The 22,138-nt window shown below is 46.1% G+C and overlaps 1 long non-coding RNA gene across 1 annotated transcript; it reads left to right on the top strand.

The window, feature by feature from the left end:
• Positions 1-15,398: 15,398 nt before the first annotated feature.
• On the top strand, positions 15,399-18,004 carry LOC140599618 (uncharacterized). The gene is made up of 3 exons (XR_012002457.1): positions 15,399-15,466; positions 16,032-16,249; positions 16,581-18,004. It is a non-coding gene; the product is annotated as an uncharacterized lncRNA (long non-coding RNA).
• The last annotated feature ends 4,134 nt before the right edge of the window (positions 18,005-22,138 follow it).

Below are 22,138 nucleotides of genomic sequence, written 5' to 3'. Positions count from 1 at the left end.
GTATCGGGGCCTCAATGCTTATGGGGGAACCCAGGTGTGTGGCAAGGATTAGATGGGCTGGTGGGTGCGAGGAGGCTCAGGCCTCCCTGGGGCAGTCACGAGGTTCGAGGTTCCATCTCCTGAGGGTCTGTGGCTCAAGCATCTCTTTCCTGCCTGGCTCAGGATGGACTCCTGATGGGTGAGGCTGAGCCTTCAGAGGGAGGCTGCTGGAGCGTAGGATGGAGCTGTAGGGCCGGGAAGCCCCAGACACCAGCGGGATGAGGGTGACCTTGGAACTGAAGACTAGAGGTTTTAAGGAAAAGATTTGCAGTGGAGCACTTCTCAGGTTCCTGAACGAACCCACAAAACATCCAGGAAGAGTCATAAATATTGTAACTGAAGTAGTATTGCTGCGGGATGGAAGGTTCTTCCTTGGGCTTGCTTGAGTGGATAAAAGAGTCTGTAAGCCTTGAGTCTCTGAGCAGCCCCAATGATCCCCAGGAGAACCTTGACGTGGTAAGAGTTGTCGACAGGAACAGGGTCACATCAGACAAAGGGGGTGGCCCAGTAGGCTGCCTCTTCTGATCCTGGTGGGGAAGGCATCTCTCAGCTCTCAGTTCGTTCCTCACCTGCAGTCAGGGCTGGCTTTAACGTTTATTTTTGGTAATTTCTACACCCAACGTGAAGCTCGATCTCACGACCCCAAGATCTAGAGTTGCTTGCTCTTCCCACTGAACCAGCTAGGGCTGGCTTTAAGGAAAGATACTTCGTTTCAGAGCAACTCATCTGGACCCCTATTGTTTTATAGCAAAATCCAAGGCTTCTTCAAAATGTTCACTTCTTTTGGTTATACTTTGCTCTTCAACCAATCCCCCAGTGAAATCCTATGGCAAGCCTGTCCAGATAGAGGCTATTGGACTCTGAGGATTCCGGTGTAAGGGAGACCAAATCCTCTCTCGCTAAAGGGCAGGACTCGGGTACCTCCAGCCTCTTGTTGCGTATTGTCTTTTCAAACAATTCCTGGTGCAGAATAAAGGGTGATTTTCCTGGGACAAAACAAACAATGCCAGAGAAAAGCTCTGTTCTTTTGTATCACTTGCAAAGCATCCCCAAGCACTGCCCCTCGGGTTAGCTTCTTTCATTGTACCCGGCACAATTTAGCCCAGGTGGATCCCGCCCACCCCACCGCCCCAATCCCTTGAAGCAGAAGCACCCCAGGGAACCAGCAGGACTTTGTATTGGCTCCTTTTGGTGCTTAAAGTCTGATTTGTGGAAACCCATTTTCTTGTGGTGCTAAGTCTATGAACTTGATTGTTAATGGATTTTGGGGGAAACTTCCCCTAACTCCCACTCTTGTGTAACCTGGAGATCTTGACCTCTAGTGTCTTCTGCTTCCTGGGCATTTGCGATGGGGGAGTTTGGCAGGTCCCACTAAACTGTAAGTCCGGGTTTCTGCTTCTCCAGCTCCCATCCTGTTTCTCAAATCCAAGAGAGCCCCGGTTTCTCTGGAGTGCTGTGCAAAAATAAAAGTGTGCTGATAGGTAGTACTCCTCGGGACTGTTTCTTTGAGCCCTCAGTTCAATCAGTCTGAAACAACCTAAGCCACACACACACACACACACACACAATCATTTTCACAAGCAGGGAAGGAAGGCTTGAGCAGGCCAGGAGGCTGGTTCTGAGGCTTTGGAGAAGGTGATAATACCTGGAGGGTATGACGCAGTTGACCCAACTGCCGAATGGAAGGTCATTGGGGCTCAATGAAAACACTGCAGGTCAAACAGTAGCATTTGGTTCCCAGGCTCCTCCGGGAAGACCTGGAAACTGATGATGCCAGCAATTCCTCCACCCAGCCTTCTTTCCAGCAAAACACCTTCAATTACTGTGACCTTTGTGTTACTCTTTATAACAAGATGAGCACCCTCCCCCTCTTAGTCTTTTATTCTTCTGCAAGTAGTATCTGCATATATTATCACTGTATAAGGTTCAGAGAACACAGAAATCTATTGTCTTAGTCCAGATTCCCTAGAAAAATGAGCTGGGGGCCAAGCTTCCTGTGCTAATGCTTGAGGGGTGGGGGCAGGAATCCCAGGGAAAAGAGATTGAGAGAAACCAGGACAGGAAGCCAAGAAGGAGGAAGATAAACACAAGGCAGCCATCACCCAGTTGGCCAAGAAAATAAGAAAACTCTCATGGTTTGGTAATGTGGGATAGCATCAAGGAAAAATTGCACCCAAGGGAGCCATATCTTCTCTGGTCCGTCATTGGTTGAAGTTTATACCCAAGCTGTATCACCAGATTGCTTGGCCAGCTGCTGGGAACCCCAGAACCTCTGTGGGCTCAGCTAAGCCCCATGCTTTCCTCCTTGGCAGGAGCCAAAGGTAGACTCTTGCTTGTATGGGCAACTGAACTAATCCTTGTCCCATTCACCTCCCCTCCCCAGAAAGAACTTCTCTGAAGAGCTTGGTATGCATTATTCCAGTCCCTTTCTATGTAGTGTACGCATATCTACGTGGGTTTTAAAAAACACGAACTGGATAATTGGGTATGTATTGTTTTGCAATTTCCTTCTTTTCTCTCAATATAACTTGGAGATTTTCCCATTTGTACCTTTTTTGAAACCCCTGTGTTGCATTGATTAGTATAGATGTGCAATAATTTATGGTCCTTTAGATTTTTCCAACATTGGCTCTTTATAGTCAATATTGCCAGGAACATGATTCTTTGTGTTCGTGTGAGATTTTTTCTACAATACCATGAGGTTGTACTTTTGGGTCAAAGCAAACGTTTCCCCACGTATTATCCCATTTTATACTCAAAAACCATGAGAGGTAAATGGTAGTAGAGAAACGTCTTTGGATAGAAGGGGGAAATCCATCTCCTGTATAATATGCTAGTTGAGTTATAATTTGAACAATCTTCTGTTTTCTTCAGATGAGGAAACTGAAGTGACAGAGCTGCTTTGTAACAGAGCAGGGATTTCAGTGGAGGTCACTTGATCCAATACCACATGCTCTTTCCTCTATGTTGGTGTTGCCTCAATGTCTTGCTCATTTGTTTATTAAATTGAGTTTATGAAGCTTCTGAGTGGGCCTCTGTGCCAGAGTTTGAGAGCTAGTTTTTTTTTTTTTTTTAGATTTTATTTATTTATTCATGAGAATAGAGAGAGGAGAGGGAGAAGCAGAGACACAGGCAGAGGGAGAGCAGGCTCCATGCAGGGAGCCTGATGTGGGACTGAATCCTGGGTCTCCAGGATTACACCCTGGGCTGAAGGCGGCGCTAAACCGCTGAGCCACCGGGGCTGCCCGAGAGCTAGTTTTAAATGACTACTCTAAAATCAAATAATTCTCACCTTGTCAGAATCCTTGGGTAAGTATCTTATGACTTCATTGATTTAGATCCTAAAAGAATTTAAACATTGAGGCCCCTTAATTCAATGTGTTAGAGCATGAAGCTAATGAGACCAAGAGATCTTGAACTAGATCCTCAATAAATAGTTGCAAGGACAATTACATTTTGTGGTCACAGGCTGTACCCTGAACCTTGGCTCATTGTTCCTCAAACATTTATCATTGGTCATGAAGAGGAGAGAGCAAGAGACTGCATAACTCTGCAGAGTGGTTCTCAAGGTATGGTCCATAGTCCAGCGTTTCCTGGAAACATGTTGGAAATGGAAAATTTCCGGTCCCACTGCAGATCTACAGGGTCAGGAGCTCTCCGTGTGGGTTCAGGAAATCTGTGTTTTAACAAGTCCTTCACTGGTTCCAGTGTATACTAAAGTCTTCATATCTCTGTTATGAGAAGAAAACAAAAATGAAGATTGAGCTAATGTTGGGTGAGGAGCAGCAGAACCATGTCAGGGCATAACTTTTCCTTGACTATTTGTCCCGTGGGATCTGCGAATCCGGGTCACAGTCTCTCCTACCACAGGTACTATCTCTGCCACGGGTCCAGAGCCACCAGAGGAATACAGCAGGTTAGGGTATGACTTGACAATGATTTCACCATCATGGCTTCACACCTCGGCTGCCTTAACCTCTGAGGCCTTTGCTCTTGACCCTGGAAATCCCCTGTCTTCTTGAACATGGGTTAGAGCCCATGGCTGGCCATCCATTTGCTGGTGTTGGCTGCAGTCCATTGGTGGTATAGAATCTTGTCTCTCTTTCCTCTCCTGCTGGGTGTGCTGGGATCTCTGACGGTTATTTCTATATACAAAGGATGACCTTTGCTTTTTAATATTACACTATGGACTATAAATCCCTACTCTGCAAACTGATACATTTAAACCAACTGTCATTGCTATGATGTAAGAAAAACTGAATGTAGGGATCCCTGGGTGGCACAGCAGTTTGGCGCCTGCCTTTGGCCCAGGGCGCGATCCTGGAGACCCCAGATCGAATCCCACGTCGGGCTCCCGGGGCATGGAGCCTGCTTCTAACCTCTGCCTGTGTCTCTGCCTCTCTCTCTCTCTCTCTGTGACTATCATAAATAAATAAAAATAAAAAAAAATTATAAGAAAAACTGAATGTAAAAACCGAATTTTGGCCAACATTCCCTGCTGAGGAAAGTCTTCTTTCATCCCACAATTACCTGCACCTGCCCCCAGTAAACTGCTACCTTCATCAACCTCAGAAGACATGAGTAGAGATCTCACCCAGCTGACTTCTGGTGTTTACAGTGTGAGGAAGAAAAACTGGTGTCTTAGATATTTTTTTCCCCTTTGGTGTGTCTTATGGATTGAACTTGTAACTCCCACCAGCCGGCCCAGTTCATATGTTATATCCTAAACCCCAGTACAATGTGGCTGTATTTGCAGATGGGATTTTTACAGAAGCAATCAAGTTAAAGTGAGGTCATTAGGGTGGCCCTAGTGCGATGACTAGTGTCCTTATGAAGGGGAGGGATTTGGACACAGACACATACGCAGGGAGAAGGCTAAGTGAGCATTGAGCAGGGATCAGGGCAATGCTGCCATAAGCCAAGGAACCCCAAGGATTGCCAACTAACCATCAGCAGGCAGGGGACAGATTCTCCCTCACAGCTCAGAAGACATCACCCCTGCAAACACCTTGCTCTCAGACTCCTAGCCTCCAGAGCTGAGAGACGATGAACTCTCATTGTTTGTGTCCTCCAGTTTCTGGAGCTTCTACGGCAGCCTTGGCAAACTAGTGCAACATGTCTTCCATCTTCACTGCTTCTCCTTGTCCTCCTGCCTCTCCAGTGTCTGCAGGTCTCACATGGGCTCCTGTGAGCAGCTGGCCTCTGACTTGGGGCTCCCTCCTCTCCAGCCTGTTGGGCACATCCACAGGTAGAGTAAGGGTTGCCGAGTGGTTTTCATTTCTGCTAGGCCCCCATTTCTTGCTACTCAAGTATGAGTACTTGAGCATGACCTTCACCGGCTCCCCCTAAGGGTCCCTGTCCCAGGGCTCCCAGACAAGCCCTCAACTCTCTTTGGACACACGCGCTCACTACCCCACGGACATGTGTGCTCACGCCCACCTGCACGGGTCTGCCTTTCCCGCCTGCTGTGCCTCCTTGCCAGATCTTTCTGTAGCACTGCCATCCTGTCACTCACTCAAGGCATTTTCCAGCTTTGCTGTGTTAGGATCACCCTGGGATTTTTCAAGTCTCCCTAATGCACAGGCTGTCTTCCATGGGAGTTAGAGAAGAGTCTCCGGCATGGGTCAGGATCATCAGAACCGTCTAGAGCTCCCAGTGATTGAACAGGGAGCTAAGTTTGGCCGTGAGCTCATCTCCCATACCTCACTAGTGCTTGTGGAAATTGAAGCATGTGCAATTCAGCGAGGTCTCTGTGAGGCCCGAGGTTCTGCATTTCTAGCAAGTTCCCAGGTGGTGCCACTGCTGCTGCTGGTGCGGGCACCACGCTTTGAATAGCAAAGTGCTGCACAACATCTGTCAGCCTGTTTAGACTCCCCTTGGCCCATAAAAAATTTAAGGTGGTTTATGGGAAATACATAGACAAAAATTAGCACTTACTTTTATCTCTCTCATCAGCCTTGCTTTCAAGGGGCTTTGGAAACATCTGAAAGAAACTGGCAAAGATGTGTCTGATGGTGACAACTGTGAGGTTGGGAAAACTGGGATGAGGACGGTGCACCACGTGGGGCAAGGGGAGAGGACTTCCTGCTCTGCCTACCCCCGGGCAGTTGTAGACAGAGGACCCCTGCCCCCAGGATCAGCAAACTCTGGGGCCTGGGTCATGAGGGCCCTTTGGTGCTGTGACCTGAGCTGTGGGGTACTTGAGAGAAAGCTTGGGCTTTAGGACCACTGCTATGGTCTCTCGTTCTCTCTTGTTTGGTCGGGGTGTGCTTTTGGCTTGGGAAAAGTCTTTAATTCTAGAGGCAGTGAAGATTCAAAGCTTGGCTGGCGCTGTCCATCACCTGACTCCTGGGGCTGTCATTAATGGGGGCTATAATGTGGATGGTACCCTCTGGAGTTGTCCAGGTCGAGCCTGTGGCCAGGACTGGTTACTTAGGTTCTTAGAGTTGTGGCTCTCTGATCTATAAAATGTAGGTAATGTTACTTACCTTCCGGGGCTACAGAGGTGAGGAGATGAGATCAAGCACTTTACAAAGCCTGTAGCACTGAATCCGATGCATACAGAAGTGCTCATTAAATGGGCGCTACTATTATCACCGTAATCATTCCAATCTCTATTTCATTTCCAAGTTTAGGGCAGGGCCTGGATGCCTGCGAGCAGAATGGCTACCTAGGGCTAGCTCTGGGGCTCCAGAGAAAAAAGCAGAGAGGACTTGCAGGTTTCTTGCTCAGCTGGCAAGTGCAAGGGCAGACTAGGGATCGGGCATTTTGTGTAGCTGCTTGTTTGGTTTCCCTTCTACTTGGGGCTGCGTGATGACTTCCATGGGCCTCTGAAACTGTTTGGCCTGGCATGGGCTTCCTTCTGCATTAAAACATATTAAAATTGATATTTTATGATTGCGTTGGTATAAAGGTGAAAGTAATCCAGATTGGACTATATTCACTTTTTTCTTCGGATTTTAAAGGAAATTGAAATATTTCCATGGGTCCCTGGCCTATTGAGTATGACTGGGGGCAGGGGACAGGAGGGCCAAGAGCCCCAACACAAGGTATTACTTTACATGCAAAAGATCTTTCTTCCTGAACTAGGCCACAGCTGCCTCTAGAGTAGGGATTTCCCGTTTCTAATTTCCTCATTGCGCTGAGTGCAGGGTTGAACAGTAGGGCCAGTTTGCTTCTTTTACTGCATTGCAACATGAATACGTTTTGTCATTGGCCATCGTTAGGAGATTTCTCCCCAAGCTTTGGGAACCTGCTTCTCTCTGGCTTCCATGGTCACAGCTGTCTCTCCGTGCCTCTCTGTGGCAGAGCTTTGAGACATTGGGCATGTTGGGCTCCTAACACCAATAGAGTCCCATGTTACTGGGCACAGATGAGTGAGATGATGTTGGGGTGCTTGGCTGTGTGTTTTCAAAACTGCAGTTCGGAGTCACATCGTGTAGGCTCCTGCAGCTCCCTGTTGAGGGGGGCAAGCTACTCCCCAGTGCATTCTCTGTGAGCACTGCTGTCACTAATCTACAAGGTGAATTCCCTGCTCACCCCGTGTTAGCTGGAGATGGCCTGGCGAGGATGTGGTCTGGGTGCTGTCACTTGTTACTGCTCTTCTCCTAGACCTGCACAGCTGGGGAAAACAGCATAAAACACAGGCAAGATCCAATGGTATGTGTTGGATCCCAGGGTGACTTTGTCTACCCTGATAATAATAGTTAGGGTAAGAGGAATATGATCCTTTGGGGGATGTGTCTCAGGCTGGCCTGATTGGGAAACTGGGTAGCCTGACGGCTGTGAGTCAGTCTGCCTTTAGAGAGGCCCAGCTGAGAGTACATTCACATCGTATGTCAGGCTGACACCAAGGAACTGACAGGACAGTGACAGTCGAGCTAGAGGCAGATTGCAGAGGCTGAACAGTGACATCCTTGAGCAGATAGCAGTATGTTGCTCCTTTTGCATGCATGTTTTAATATGTAACTTCTTTTTTTTTTTTTAATTTTTTTTTTAATTTATTTATGATAGTCACACAGAGAGAGAGAGAGAGAGGCAGAGACACAGGCAGAGAGAGAAGCAGGCTCCATGTACCGGGAGCCCGACGTGGGATTCGATCCCGGGTCTCCAGGATCGCGCCCTGGGCCAAAGGCAGGCGCCAAACCGCTACGCCACCCAGGGATCCCTAATATGTAACTTCTTAATCAGCATTTTATTTATAACAAATTGCTTTTTCATTAGTTCTTGATAATCAATTGTGTTATCTCTGAGTTTCTTTTATACAATTCGAGAGCTGCCAAAATACTTAGTCACCATTACCAAGTGTACAGTGGCAGCAAAATGTAAATCGTGGGCTAGATTCTTAGCTGGAGGATGCAAATTCTAGTTGCTAATTAACCCAGACCCTCACAGAAGTCGTTAGGATGTCTCTTGTGGTGCAGAGCAGAGGGAGGGATATAAAAACTAGTATTAGGGCCTGGGAAATAAGGTAAATAGGATATAAAAACTCCACAGATGATTTCAAAGAGGTTATCTTGAGCTGTATTTGGAGCAAAGACCATTTGGGGACTTGCAATGGGGGAAAGATTATTTGGGCCTATTTTTAAAGGTGATTCAAAGTCTCATGAGATCCAGACCGAAGACATAATGACATGAGAACTGGAATGGAAATTGCCCATTAATTTTACAAATATTGTCCGAGTTCTGGCACAGGAGAGGTAGAGGGAACAGTGTTTCTGACCTAGGAAGAAGCAATCTGTAGCCCCAGAGGTGAAAAGACAGTTTGGTTTAGATGGTTGGGGTGATGAACAGCCAGTTCACAAAGGCTCTTGAAAGCTATGGGAGGGAATTATATCATAGGCTTAGGACCATGGGAAGCCTTTGAGAGTTTCAAGCAGCAAAGTGAGAAACATGTGTTGCCTGGCAGCAGGGCTGGTGGTCCAGAGACTGATGGAGGGCATTGTAGCAACCCAGCCCCAATAATTCCACTGCAGAACTGGAACTTCAGAGCCAGCAGGCTAAGCCATGTCCAACGGCGAGGATTGTTGAGAGTGTAGCCTGGGCTTGGTAGAAGTGATGACTTCGGTTGGGAGATATTGAGGGGCCTGTGGGATGTCTCAGTGGCCTCGTGCACATGGGGTAGAGGTAGGAATTTGGAAGTCATGGGTAAATAGATGGTACCTGATGAGGTGTGCACAGGGGTGCAGAGATCACCTTGCTGGAAGAGAAGGTGCCCCAAGATGGAACTCCCTGAGGAACAATATCTCAGGAATGGCTGAAGAAGAGGAGCTCTTGAAGAAAAGAGGAAAGTAGAGTCCAAGAGACAAGGGTCAACTAGGGCAACATGGGGTCACAGAAGCCGAGGGAGGTGATGACTTATGGAGCAGGTCATGGGAGTGTCAAATGTTGGAGAGAATTCATGTTGAACTTTAAAGTACCTATCAGGGTGTCTGAGTGGCTCAATCGGTTAAGCATCTGACTCTTGATCTTAGGTCTTAATCTCAGGGTCATGAGTTCAGGCCCCATGCTGGGCTCCACACTGGGTTCTTTCTTAAAAAAAAAAAAAAATGAAAGAGCAGAAAGTGTTTGGAGGTGGGTGAGTGGTACCTCAGTCAGAGAGGCAGCCTGGCAGGGGTAGATGACAGAGGCCTTCCAGGGCTTGGTAAAGGGCTTATATTTTACCTTCTGATGCAATGGGAAACCATTAGAGGGATGTGAGCAGGGAAGTGACTTGATCTGATTTACATTCTAAAATGATAGTGTGGCTCATGTCCAGAGACTAGATTGCAGTGGGCAGGAGAACAGAGGGGCTGTCACAGTCATACAGGTGAGGAGGAGGATGAGGGACAGGTGGGCAACTAGATAGAGCTGGTGGGATTTTTCAGATGGATTGGGTTTGAAGGTTGGAGAAAGTGAGGAAACAAAAGTCACTCCTAAGATTTTGGTTTGAGCAATAGGATGGGTGGAAGTACAGTTCACTGTGATACAAAGGCAGGGCAAGGTTTGTTTAGAGAAGATCTAAGGAGTTTGACATGCTAACTAAGGAGACTGTTAGGGAGCCTGGGTGGCTCAGCGGTTTAGTGCCTGTCTTTGGCCCAGGGTGTGATCCTGGAGTCCCAGCATCAAGTCCTGCATCGGGCTCCCTGCCTGGAGCCTGCTTCTCTCTCTTCCTGTGTCTCTGCCTCTCTCTCTCTCTCTCTGTGTTTCTCATGAATAAATAAATAAAATCTTTTTTAAAAAAATAAGGAGACTGTTAGGTGATGGATAAGGGCTTAGCCTCCATTATGTTTATCACACAGCTGTTTTAAATAATTGCAAATACCCGAATTATCCAATCAAATAAGATTAAATAAAGTATAGAACCAGTATATGATATTACACAGAATAAATCTGTGAACATGGAAATATGATCACAATACAATAAGTGAAAAAAATGATGTCAAAATACACAGAGTTTAATACTATTGGATTCTAATTTCACTGTTTCTACCAAAGCATATACTCTATAACAATTTAAGAATAGAAGTGAAATTCTAGAAATACTAGAAGAAAAACGTGGGTGACTATTCTTAGAGCAGTAGAGTAGCGAGATATTGTGTAACATGATGTTAAAACAGAAACCATGAGGAAAACATGTATATACTCGACTGTAGGAAAAGTTACACTTCTTGTAAGGGGGATACCCATGGACAAAGGCAAAGATAAGAACTGGGAATAATTGTTTGCAATCAGCACAATAGAGTTAATATCTCTATTAGCTGAAGGGATTTTATAAATTGCTAGCAAAGACAAATAACCTAGCAGAAACATGGACAATGACAGGAATCAGCAATTTCTGGAAGAAATGAGACAGCTAATCAACAGATGAGAAGTACAGCCTCCCTGACTAGGAAAAAAAATGCTAATGGAAATAAAGTGTTCATTTATACCTATCAGATTGGCAGAGAGAGATCGATCATACCATTTTTGAAGAGGACAAGGGAGAGTAAACTGGTGTAATCTTTTTAGAGTATTATTTGGTACCCCTGAAATTTGAATGTGCTTATTTTTTGATCAAGTGGATTTACCTTTGACGACTTGGCCTACACGAATGATTAGACAACTATTTGGAGATAAATGCACAAAATGTGCAGAGCTGCACTATTGGTGATAATAAATTCTTTGAAATAAATGTTTCTCAGCAAGGACACGCTTAAATAAATCACGGGCCATGACATGGGATAAAACAATATGCAACTGTTAAAAGGCATGAGGTCAGCCTGTATGTCTTGACTTGAAAATCGTTCATGGCATTGTTAAGTAAAAGAAGCAAGTTGTAGAACAGTCTGCGTGATCTCTCATTTTCTAATAATAACTAAATAAAATGGGGCACCTGGGTGGCTCTGTCAGTTGAGTGTCCGACTCTTGATTTCAGCTCAAGTCATGATCTCAGAGTTGAGATTCCTCAGTGTTGTCTTTTCCAGAGGGTGAGAGTTTTTAGGTGCAATTTAAAAATATATATTGTTTATTTTTAACATAGTGGTATGTGTATAAACAACAAAGTAGTATGTACATATAAATACATCCATAGTTGGTGGTAAAAAAATTATATATTGGCATATTGGCAGAAGTGGACTTAACATGATTATGAGGGTAAAAGGTATTTCCTCATGTCAGAATCATCTGCCCATGTAGCACCTGGCTGCCTCAGTCAGTAAAACAAGCAACTCTTGATCCTGGTTGAGGTCATGAGTTTGAACCCCACCTTGTGGGATGGAGTGTACTTAAAAAAATTAAAGTGCAGCTCAAGAAAAAGTCATCTGCCCAGAATTTCCACAATTGTCTTTTCCTATCCTAACATCACAATGTATAATTAGAAAATAAATGATGTCTTACTATTTGATAAGGTGTTAAATACACTTCCGTTACCTCCCACTGCTTTCTGACATGTAGATGGATGTGCCAACAAGTCGCAGAGTCCTTTCTTTCATAATGAAAGCCAATGTCTTCATAAATCTTTGGAAGACACAGAAGTTGCAGAAAGAATAAAACAGTTTTTTTTTTTTAAATTTATGATAGTCACACACACACACACACACACACACAGAGAGAGAGAGAGAGAGAGAGAGAGAGGCAGAGACACAGGCAGAGGGAGAAGCAGGCTCCATGCACCGGGAACCTGATGCGGGATTCGATCCCGGGTCCCCAGGATCGCGCCCTGGGCCAAAGGCAGGCGCTAAACTGCTGCACCACCCAGGGATCCCAAAACAGTTTTGATTTATGTAAGATACGCAAAGATAAAACAGCAAAAGATTGAGCGAAGAAAATGCAGCTGTGGACTATACTATCTTACAAGCTCACTATGTAAAAAGACAGTTGTGGGTAAGGATTGTACCTGTGTAATTAAGCTATTTGCATCTCCCATAATCCTGTTTTTGCTTGTTCATTTGTGAGACTTCTATCAGAACCTGCTAAAGACTTACAAAAATACACATCAAGTTGGTACATGTACATATATATTTTTTAAGTACATATGTCTATATACACATGCAAGCTCGTTTAAATCAGCATTGCTGTAATAATGAAACACCCGAATCAACTCGCTTACATGTGTATATCTCCGTATCCACACGTCTATATGCAGAGTAGTCTCGGATGTGCATCAAACCACTAACAGCGATTGACCTGGTGTGTATGGGTTTATGGGTTTTATTTATTTAAAATTCTTTTTTTATTTTTTAAGACTTTATTTATTTGAGAGGGAGAGAGAGGGAGTGAGTGCAAGCAGGGAGAGGGGCAGTGGGAGAGGGAGAAGCAGGCTCTGCATGGAGCCACCAAGACTCAATCCCACAACTCTGAGATCATGACCTGAGTCCAAGTCAGCCGCTCACCTGACGGAGCCACCCAGGCACCCTTAGATTTTATTTTTAAATGCTCATTTTAGGGGTTTAAATTTCTCATTTTTCTGTAATAAGCATATTTGCTTCTATAATGAGAAATTTTGTGAAAATAAGAAAACAAAAAGGTGACTCTACCCAAGAGATATTTTTGAGCAGTAATAAAAAGGCAGAAGCAGGATGGCTGTGGACGGGATGCAGCCGAGGCAGGGGGAGTACTACATTCCTTGACTGACTTCCAGCGAGGTTGAGGGGAAAGATGAAGCAAAGCTAGAGGTTGATTGATGTAGAGTCAGGGGGAGGTTTGTGCTTCGCCTTCTAAGGTGTCTGTCTGTCTGTCTCTGTCAAACATCAGCACACAGGCTGAGTTTTCCTGAAAGCAGTCTTATTTTTGTCTTCCACTGTTCTCTCTCTTTTTTTTTTTTAAATGTAGGCTCCATGCTCAGTGTGCGGCCCAACAGGGGGCTTGAATTCATGACCCTGAGGTGGAGACCTGAGCTGAGATCAGGAGTTGGCCCCTTTACCGACTGAGCCTTGCAGGCAGTCCTTCCACTGTCCCTTTAAATCTGTTTCAGGCACTAGTCATTTCTCTGGTTCCTCTTATGTAAAAGAATGTTCTGATTCATGTTAGTTAATTTAGAACGTCTGCTCCAAGCTAGTAACCAACACTCTGAGCCTGGTTTAACGTCTTCCTCCTCCCCGCAGCTGCGCCCTTGCTGTGATGGCCTGGTGGCTGGCATGGTCCTCCTTTTCGCTCCCCCACCTGACCTTTCACTTCGTGGCCTGACTGCTAATGAGGGAGTCAGGGCTGGAGCCAGGAGGGCCAGACGTGAGATGGCTTTGCCCCCGGTGGGTCAGCAGGTGTGAGTAGTAGACACTCACTGGGCATTTCCATGGGTTCCTTGAAAGCTCACCTGGTAGGGCCTTCCAGTGGCAACCCTTTTACTGGCCTTGTCCACCTGATTTGCCCTTGAACCCCACCCCTCCACCTCGGTGCTGCTCAGACTCTTAAGTCTAGGGCCTTCTTTTCCAGGTAGCCTTTTCCTGAGCTGGGTTCTTAGGTTTGGTCTCCAGGAGTGGGCTTACCCCTTAGATCTGGACTTTTGCCTGCTGCCACGGGCCGGTCTTTCTCCGACATGAGGTAGTTCCCAGTCCCTGCAGCCCCCCCACTCCGGGGGGCACGCACATTAATTTTCCCAAGTGGTTCTATTAAACCTTTCTCAGTAGGCTAGAAGCAAAGGCAGGCATGGCCTTCATCCTTCTCTCCCTGGGGGATGAGACCCACAGCTTTCTACTGGCTCTACTCTCAAATCCCTGCAATCCCCACCCCTCTGACTCTTCTTATCCTCCATGTGAGTGAGGGAATTTAAAAGTCAAAATACCAGTTTTTGGTTAATCCTGCTTTGAGATTTCACATAAGGTCTGAGGCAGCCTTTGGAATGTAGTCTTCATAATATCTTGGTGCTTTCCTCCCAAATTCTAACTTAACACTTTGCTATATATAAATGGTGAAGAGCCAGCACTAAAACAGAGGGAGAAGCTGTAGAAAAGGAGAAAGGCTGGGGTGCCCGGGTGGCTCAGCGGTTTAGCATCTGCCTTTGGCCCAGGGCGCGATCCTGGAGTCCCGGGATCAAGTCCCACATCGGGCTCCCTGCATGGAGCCTGCTTCTCCCTCTGCCTGTGTCTCTGCCTCTCTCTCTCTGTGTCTCTCATGAATAAATAGATAAAATCTTAAAAAAAAAAGAAAGAAAAGGAGGAAGGCTGATGGAGTCGGGGTCCAAAGTCTTGGTGGGGAATTGGTCTGGGGGGAACAGATAGGAGGAACAGGAGAGAGGGTTCTTCAATTAGGGGAGACCAGCAAGGAATTAACAGAGCTTCCATTCAATGATTTCTAGTTTCTCCATGAAAGAGGAGGCCAGAGGTTTATTGAAAGGTTTAGAGAAGGGGAAAAAATCGTGATAGAATTGATCTGAATCATTTGTATGATTCCCTCAGGACTTCTGAGGGAATTTCCAGTCCAGCTCAAAGCTGCAGCACCTCCTGCCATGGCTCAGACTGCTGATGGGGTGGGTGAGGCCCTCCTGCGTCTGGGTAAGTGGAGGTTGACACCCCCGCTGGCACTGTCAGGAAAGGAAAGATGAGAGAGAACATACACCAAAGAGAGTACAAATTCCCAGGACAAAGGAGCACCAGAAAAGCCCAAAGATAGCCAGACTCCCCGGTTCAGGGAGGAAACCTTTCATCTCTGCAAATAGACTCAAAGTTCAGGTTTGAATGTCCCGAGTCACAGAAGCCCCACTATACACTCACCAGCACCCCGCTGAATCCTACCGTGTGAAAGAGGAAGATGATATGAAAGACCAGTCCCGATGTGGTCTGCAATTACTGACGGGGTTCTGGGAACTGGTGCGAGGGAAGAATGAAGTTCTTTGGGCTTATTCAGACTCAGAACCCACAGGCTCAAAACCCTTGATGAAAGTCTCCTGATTTTGTTTCAGAGGAGTGTGTTGATGTCCCGGATCGACAATGAAGCTTTCTGATGTCTCAGACACCTTCATCTCCGCTGAGTGGTAAGGACGATTGGGACTCTGTTAAGTTGGTATCACGTATGAGCAAATGTGGAGCCATGGCTCCTTTCACTGTAGGAGATAAAATTAGAAGAGCGGAAATTAATATTTTGGTGGCAATTCAAGGCTGGGGAAGAGAGAAAAGAAACAGAAAACGAAGCTTGAGAAATTCTCCCAAAGCTCAGGGGCTACTGATGATCAAGGGGAATTAATGGAAATTGATGAGCTGCCCTTTTCAGCCGGGGCTCCTGCTCCGCATGTCCTCAAAGATATCACAGGGACAAGCTACTATGCTTACGTGACAAGCTGGTTCTCAAAAAGGGCGCTTCAAGTGAGGATGGTCACTTGACCATCACTTGTTCCCAGGGACTTTCGAGAGGTGACGTTGGACTGGTGATTGGGCCACTGCAAAGCCATTTGGATTGTGAAAACAAAGATTAATCTCTAATGAGGAACTTTGCTGTTCCTTCAGACCTCCCTGTCCTGAACTGGTCACATTGGAGAAACGGGGGGGGGGTTGGGTGGTTGGCATCGTGGCACTGAAGGTGCGTCTGTGATCTGCACACAGTTGTCTCTAACGGGATCAGAACCTTCAGACGCAACAAAGGGACACGTGTCCTCATGATGAGGGCGACGCCTCACAGGTAGCGGAAACAAAGGAAGGACCCAGATTTCCTCAATAAAGCTCAAAGCTGTTGATTGCAATCCAGTTAAAATCTCCACTGCTAATTATTGCCTGGATTTACTCAGCCGCGAAGCGTTGACGTCTGCTGGCTCGAGCGTGAGGTACTCCATTTTAATGTTGCAAAACCTCCTAAATAGCCACAAAGGCAACTGTTTATCTCAATCTTCACTTAAAACACCTGCTTACTGATACTTGATTATGTGTTTTGAGGCTTGTGATTGAGCGTCTAACACCTGGCTGATTAGGCTGATGTTTGATCATGTCTTGAAATGCAATTTTGCCATTTAGCGTGCACGTCCATGCTGCAAAGCATTGAGTGGATTGCTTGTCCCCAAGCTCTTGTTGTTGTTTTTAAAAAATAACCATTACAGAATAATGGCTTGTTTTCGTTGAAAGGGAAATGAACTTCACAATTCTTACTCTGTGGTGCAGCCCTGTTCTTTAGGACCACGGGTTTCCCAGTGTGGAACAAGGGAGAGCCTACCTCGCACTCCTACCCTAGACCTGCTGCATCAGGACCCCTGGTGGTGAGGCCCAGGGATTGACATTTGGAGCTGAGGAACTGAGCTTTGAGAGACGGCAACTTTGCATTGGCTCCTGGAGGACCATGGGCAACTTTTCTGGGTAGACTCTTCGGGTTCCTGACTGCGAAGGCTGTCTGAGGGGAGAGCCCGGGGGTCTTGGTTATTCTGGGGAGAGCAGGGAGCATGAGTGAGCGCTCACATCACTGCCTGCTGGGCCCTGAGCCCCTGCCAGTGGGGCTGAGCGGTTGAGGGGTATATGGCGAAGGCCTTGGAGGGGGCCTGCTTTCCCTCTCATTTTACGGATGCGACAAGGGGAAAGGATGGACCGAAGGCCATGAAAGATTTGAAGCTTAGGGGTACCTGGGTGGCTCAGTCAACTAAGCATCTGCCTTCACCTCAGGTCATGATCCCAGGATCCTGGGCCCCACATCGGGCTCCCTGCTCAGTGAGGAGTCTGCTTCTCCCTCTCCCTCTGCTCATGCTCTCTCTCCCTTTTGCGCTCTCTCTCTCAAAATCTTAAAAAAACAAAAAAACAAACAAAAAAAAAAAAAGAAAAAAATTGAAACTAGAACCCATGTTTTAGTCCCTACTTGTCCTTATTCTCAGGTCACCAAGGTAGGAACTCTTGGCAAGGCCAGGCCCCTCCAGGCCCCCCTCTCTAGCCTCCCAGTTGCACAGTGCCCAGGAAGCTGACCTGCTGGGACTAACCGCAGCCAACAGCTCCCTGCCCCTCCCTGCTCCCTGACTTCTGGCTGGACTTGGCCATCAGGAAACACTGGCAGGAGATAGGGAGAAGGAGCCTGTTGGGATAGACACTGTGGTCAGCTCACTTGAGGGACCACATGGCTGCATGAGAGGAACAGTGTGACCAACCATCCTAGTTTCCCTACGGCCGCAGGTTTCCCAGGACATGGGACTTTCAGGGCTAGGACCAGGAGGGTCCAGGCAAAACTCAATGGAGGGGCCCCTTTAGAATGTACCAAAGGAAACCTCAAGGGAGCTCAAGACAGTGGTTAAGACCCACTGAAGTGTAGTTGCTGTTGGTGTTTTAAAAGTAACCACACACTTTATTATGTATTAGATTAGAAAAATGAGAGGGTGGGGGATGGATGAAGTAGGGGATGGGGATTAAGAGTACATTTATCATGAGCACAAAGTGATGTATAGAATTGTCAAGTCACCATATTGTACCCTTGAAACTAATGCTAATGTTAATTATTTCGGAGGTAAAATTAAAACATAATTTTCAAAAATGAGATAATCCCTGATATGAAATTAAAATGTAAGGAGTAAGTCTTCCACTCTTGGCCTCTATCCGTTCTCTCTCTCTCTCTCTCTTTTTTAAGCTTTTTATTTATTTATTTGAGAGAGTGAGGGTGAGAGAGAGAGCACAAGCAGGAGGAGCAGCAGAGGGTGAGGGAAAAGCAGATCCCCCCCACTGAGCAGGGAGCCTGATGCAGGGCCACCCGGGCACCCCTCTATCGGGTCTCTCCCTCAGAGGTAAACTGCCCAGTTTCTTTATGTATCCTTCCAAAGACATTTTATGCTCATTTAAGTGTTTAAATACATTATTTAAAGCATCCAGTGGGTGGCCCAGCGGTTTAGCACCATCTTTAGCCCAGGGTGTGATCTTGGAGTCCCGGGATCAAGTCCCACATCAGGCTCCCTGCATGGAGCCTGCTTCTCCCTCTGCCTGTGTCTCTGCCTCTCTCTCTCTCTCTCTGTCATGAATAAATAAAATTAAAAAAAAAACATCCAGTGCTCCTCCTTTTTTTGTTAGTTAACAGCATATTTCAGATTGCTCATCAGGTAATAGAAAGCTGCCGTATTCTTTTTAGTGGCTGTATAATATTCCTATACCTGGATTTGTTACCGTTTATACATTTAGCAGGCCACCTGCTGATAGACTTGGAGTTTGTTTCTGACCCAGTGTCATTACTCATCCTAACAGTGTTGCAAAGCAGATCCCTGAGCATCCGGGTCAAAGAGAATGTGCACTTAAAACCCTGAGAGTCCCTTCTGTAGAGGCTCCAGTTTTATACTTCTGTCAACAGGCCAGAAGAGTGCCTGGGTGCCCACAGCACCGCCAGAAGCACGCTCTCCAATTCGGCGCCGGTCAAGGCTTGGTTAAGCAAATCCTTGTTTTTTGTCAGTAAAGCAGATCCTGTCCCATTTTACTTCCTAACTGGTCTCTTCCCGGCTATCCAGGCAAAGCTCCCCTCTAGCCACAGCCATTTCCTGCCTCCTCTGCTGCTTCTGCTGGGTCAGCTCGTTAGCTTTAATTGTCTTCAAAATCATCTCCAGCTGTGTCATTCTTCTGGACCTGCAGGCTTACGGGAAATGCTGTCAAAACCAAGGGTGTGTCTTCAGGGATAGAGCAAGGTCTGTGCAGCTAGTAGCCAAAGCTGGCAACTGGAGAAGAAATCAGCCTTTTTCTTTTCTTTTCTTTTCTTTCTTTTTTTTCTTTTTTTGGTCTGAAAATAGGTCAGATCCACAAAGGCACTGAGGAGCTGGAGGCTTCATGCCAGGGCAGTCATACCAGGTTTCAGACTCCACCCTTGTAACGTCCAGAATTTCTTAAGAATGCAAAGGACATCTTTGTGGGCAGTTGGATTTCCTGATCCCAATAACCCCCTTCCCTGCGTCCCAACTCCGCATATTTTGTAGATGCGGGGAAATGGATGTAGAAATAGATCTCTCCAGGTCTCCTCCACCTAGGAGTGCTTTGGAATTGGCTTATACCAGCATCTGAAATCTGATTAGGTCTTTAGAAATTTAGTGAGCTGGTTGTTAAATATACCCATTATTAAGATTATATAAATTTGGGCAGCTCCGGTGGCACAGCGGTTTAGCGCCGCCTGCAGCTCAGGGCGTGATCCCGGGGTCCTGGGATCTGGGGTCCTGGGATCGAGTCCCACGTCAGGCTCCCTGCATGGAGCCTGCTTCTCCCTCTGCCTGTGTCTCTGCCTCTCTCTCTCTCTCTGTGTCTCTATGAATAAATAAATAAAATCTTTAAAAAAGAATACATTTTTTAAAAAAGAATTATATAAATTTAAAAAATATCTTTATTACAAATAAAGGTAATAAATACTCAAAACACATCACATTTTATTTATGCCTTTGTGTTTTTTATATCAATCATACCTATAGTGTAGAAATACTATGAAATGGTGAGCTACTGGTCATATCTTTTTTAAATTTTTTTTAGATTTTATTTATTTATTTGACAGAGAGGGAGGGAGAGAGAGCACAAGCAGGGAGAGTGGCAGGCAGAAGGGGAGGAGAAGCAGGCTCCCCACTGAGCAGAGACACCCCACCCACCAACATGGGGCTCAAACCCAGGACCCTGGGATCATGACCTGAGCCAAAGGCAGATGCTGAACCGACTGAGCCACCACCCAGGTGCCCTTGGCCATCTCTTTTCCACTCAGTGTCTGTGATAACACTTTGGTTGCAAAGGGAGTATTTACACCAAGGTAGTGGGCGAATGCTGTAAGTCTGTGCTTGATTTATTCTAGACTTAAAGTAAAGGAGAAAACATTAATAATGCGGCTATGACTTAAAAGTCTGTCATGACTGGAGCTGAAGGGGAGAGAGGAATTAGTTCAATGAACATAATTTGTACAAAAGTGAGTTTATCGGTGGACCTCATCCTATTTAATAACAATACATTTATTGGGAGGAGAGTTAGCAGATCAGTGTGCAACTCCATTTGTCAAATCATGGTGGGATTGGGACCATAGTTTGAGTACAGATACAAGGATTTGGCAAAAATTAACTGCGGAATCTGCTGTGAGGGCTGTTGTATATTTTTTTTACGATCTATAAATTGTGTATTGTAAATGTGCGTCATAACAGCCAAATCTACAGTAACCCTATGCTTGTTGGTTGTCTTTTTTTTGTTGTTTTTTTTTTTTTGGAGATTTGGTTATTTAGTATTTACTTGCACACACCATTTCCAGCTTCAGAATTCTGTGATTATTTGATTTTATGCTGTTATCTCAAAAGAGATCATGGCATTTCCCTGGGTCCACATTCTGTACAGAGGGGATAAGAGATGGTGAAGACACCATTTGCCTCCTTCCTGCAGGAGTAAAGCTAGCAGCTGGGGAGTCTGTACGTACCTGGAGTTCAGTGTGTCACTGATGACTAAGTTGAGGATTAGGCCTAGGGCTGAGGGGGTGGCTGGCTTGGAGCTGAATCTTCTTTCTGAGCAATGGCCAGAAGATGCTGGCACTTACCAAACTCGGGAACTGACAACTCTCCTGAATTAGCAAGCCAAGTCCTCATTTATTCACCCTAAGGTACCATGTGCCAGGAATACATTCTAACTTTGAAAAGTTCTGTTAATCCAGGTTCTGGCCAAAGGCACTACATAGAAGAATTCTTTTATTAAGATAAAACCCACTGAAACGTAAGATCAAAAATATGAAATTTCTTTAAACTTTTGACATGAACTAAATATTTGTGATTTTGTTCCTCATCTGAGGGAGATTTTCATCTTGCCCTATGTGACTGGAGCAGTAGGGCACATTCCTGGCATCAGTACCCCAGGTCATTGTTTCAGGGCCCCTAAGAAGCTGTGCATTGCCAGGGGGTGTTCTTCAATATGTGTTAGGGATTAGTGGGTGTCGGCCTGTGACACTTTTGGTGCATCATGTAGAATTCATCAAGGTAAACAAGAGATACCACGTCTGCTTACATAATAGCAAAGACATTTATTGACCAGGGATTAGGTTGGCCCAAGAACCTAGATTTGGAAAGCAAGCATGAATAAGAGAGGAGGCATCAACTAGGACCACAGCCCCCATCACATTCCAAACTACAGCCCAGTGAAGCCCTGTATCCCGAACCACAGCTTTGGTGAAGCTTCCGTGAGGAAGCAATCACCTAAGATCCTGGTCTTGCCATCCCTGAATGGGCACATCCACTTATGTCACCTCTGCTGCTAGCCCAGGGCCCTGGACGTGCCTGCCCCTGGCAAATCCAAGCTGCTGTCATGGCTGCTGCCACACTGCCAGAAGGACGCTCTGCCTCTTGTGCATGATGTACTAAGTCCTGACTCAAAGGCCAGCACACACAGATCTAGGCCTTTCACCTTTGCTGAGCTGCAAGGGAGCCTTGGAGAAAGACTGGCTTTTTTGAGGATCGCTAGTGGGAAGAAGGCTCTGCTTTCTACAGAGAAGCACAAAGGGGGACGTGTTATAAACAAAGGGAGGCTATTAGGGGCTGGGTAACCAAAAAAGAAAAATATCCACAACACTTGGACACATGCTCCGTAGTTGTATATGCTCTCACATGTCACCTGGGATGTACCTAGGATGTACCTAGGAACATGAGAACTTTCTGGTCAGCTTTGGCTCCATGGGACCACTACTCATTGTATCTCTGCTTCTCTAAGCAGATGCTCTTGGACTCCCTTGTCTACTGCAGGCTTTGGGGTGAGTGTGGAAGAGATGATGGTTC

This window comes from Vulpes vulpes, chromosome 7 (genome assembly GCF_048418805.1).
Source record: "Vulpes vulpes isolate BD-2025 chromosome 7, VulVul3, whole genome shotgun sequence".
Taxonomy (NCBI): domain Eukaryota; kingdom Metazoa; phylum Chordata; class Mammalia; order Carnivora; family Canidae; genus Vulpes; species Vulpes vulpes.
This window is presented reverse-complemented; position numbering and strand designations above follow the sequence as displayed.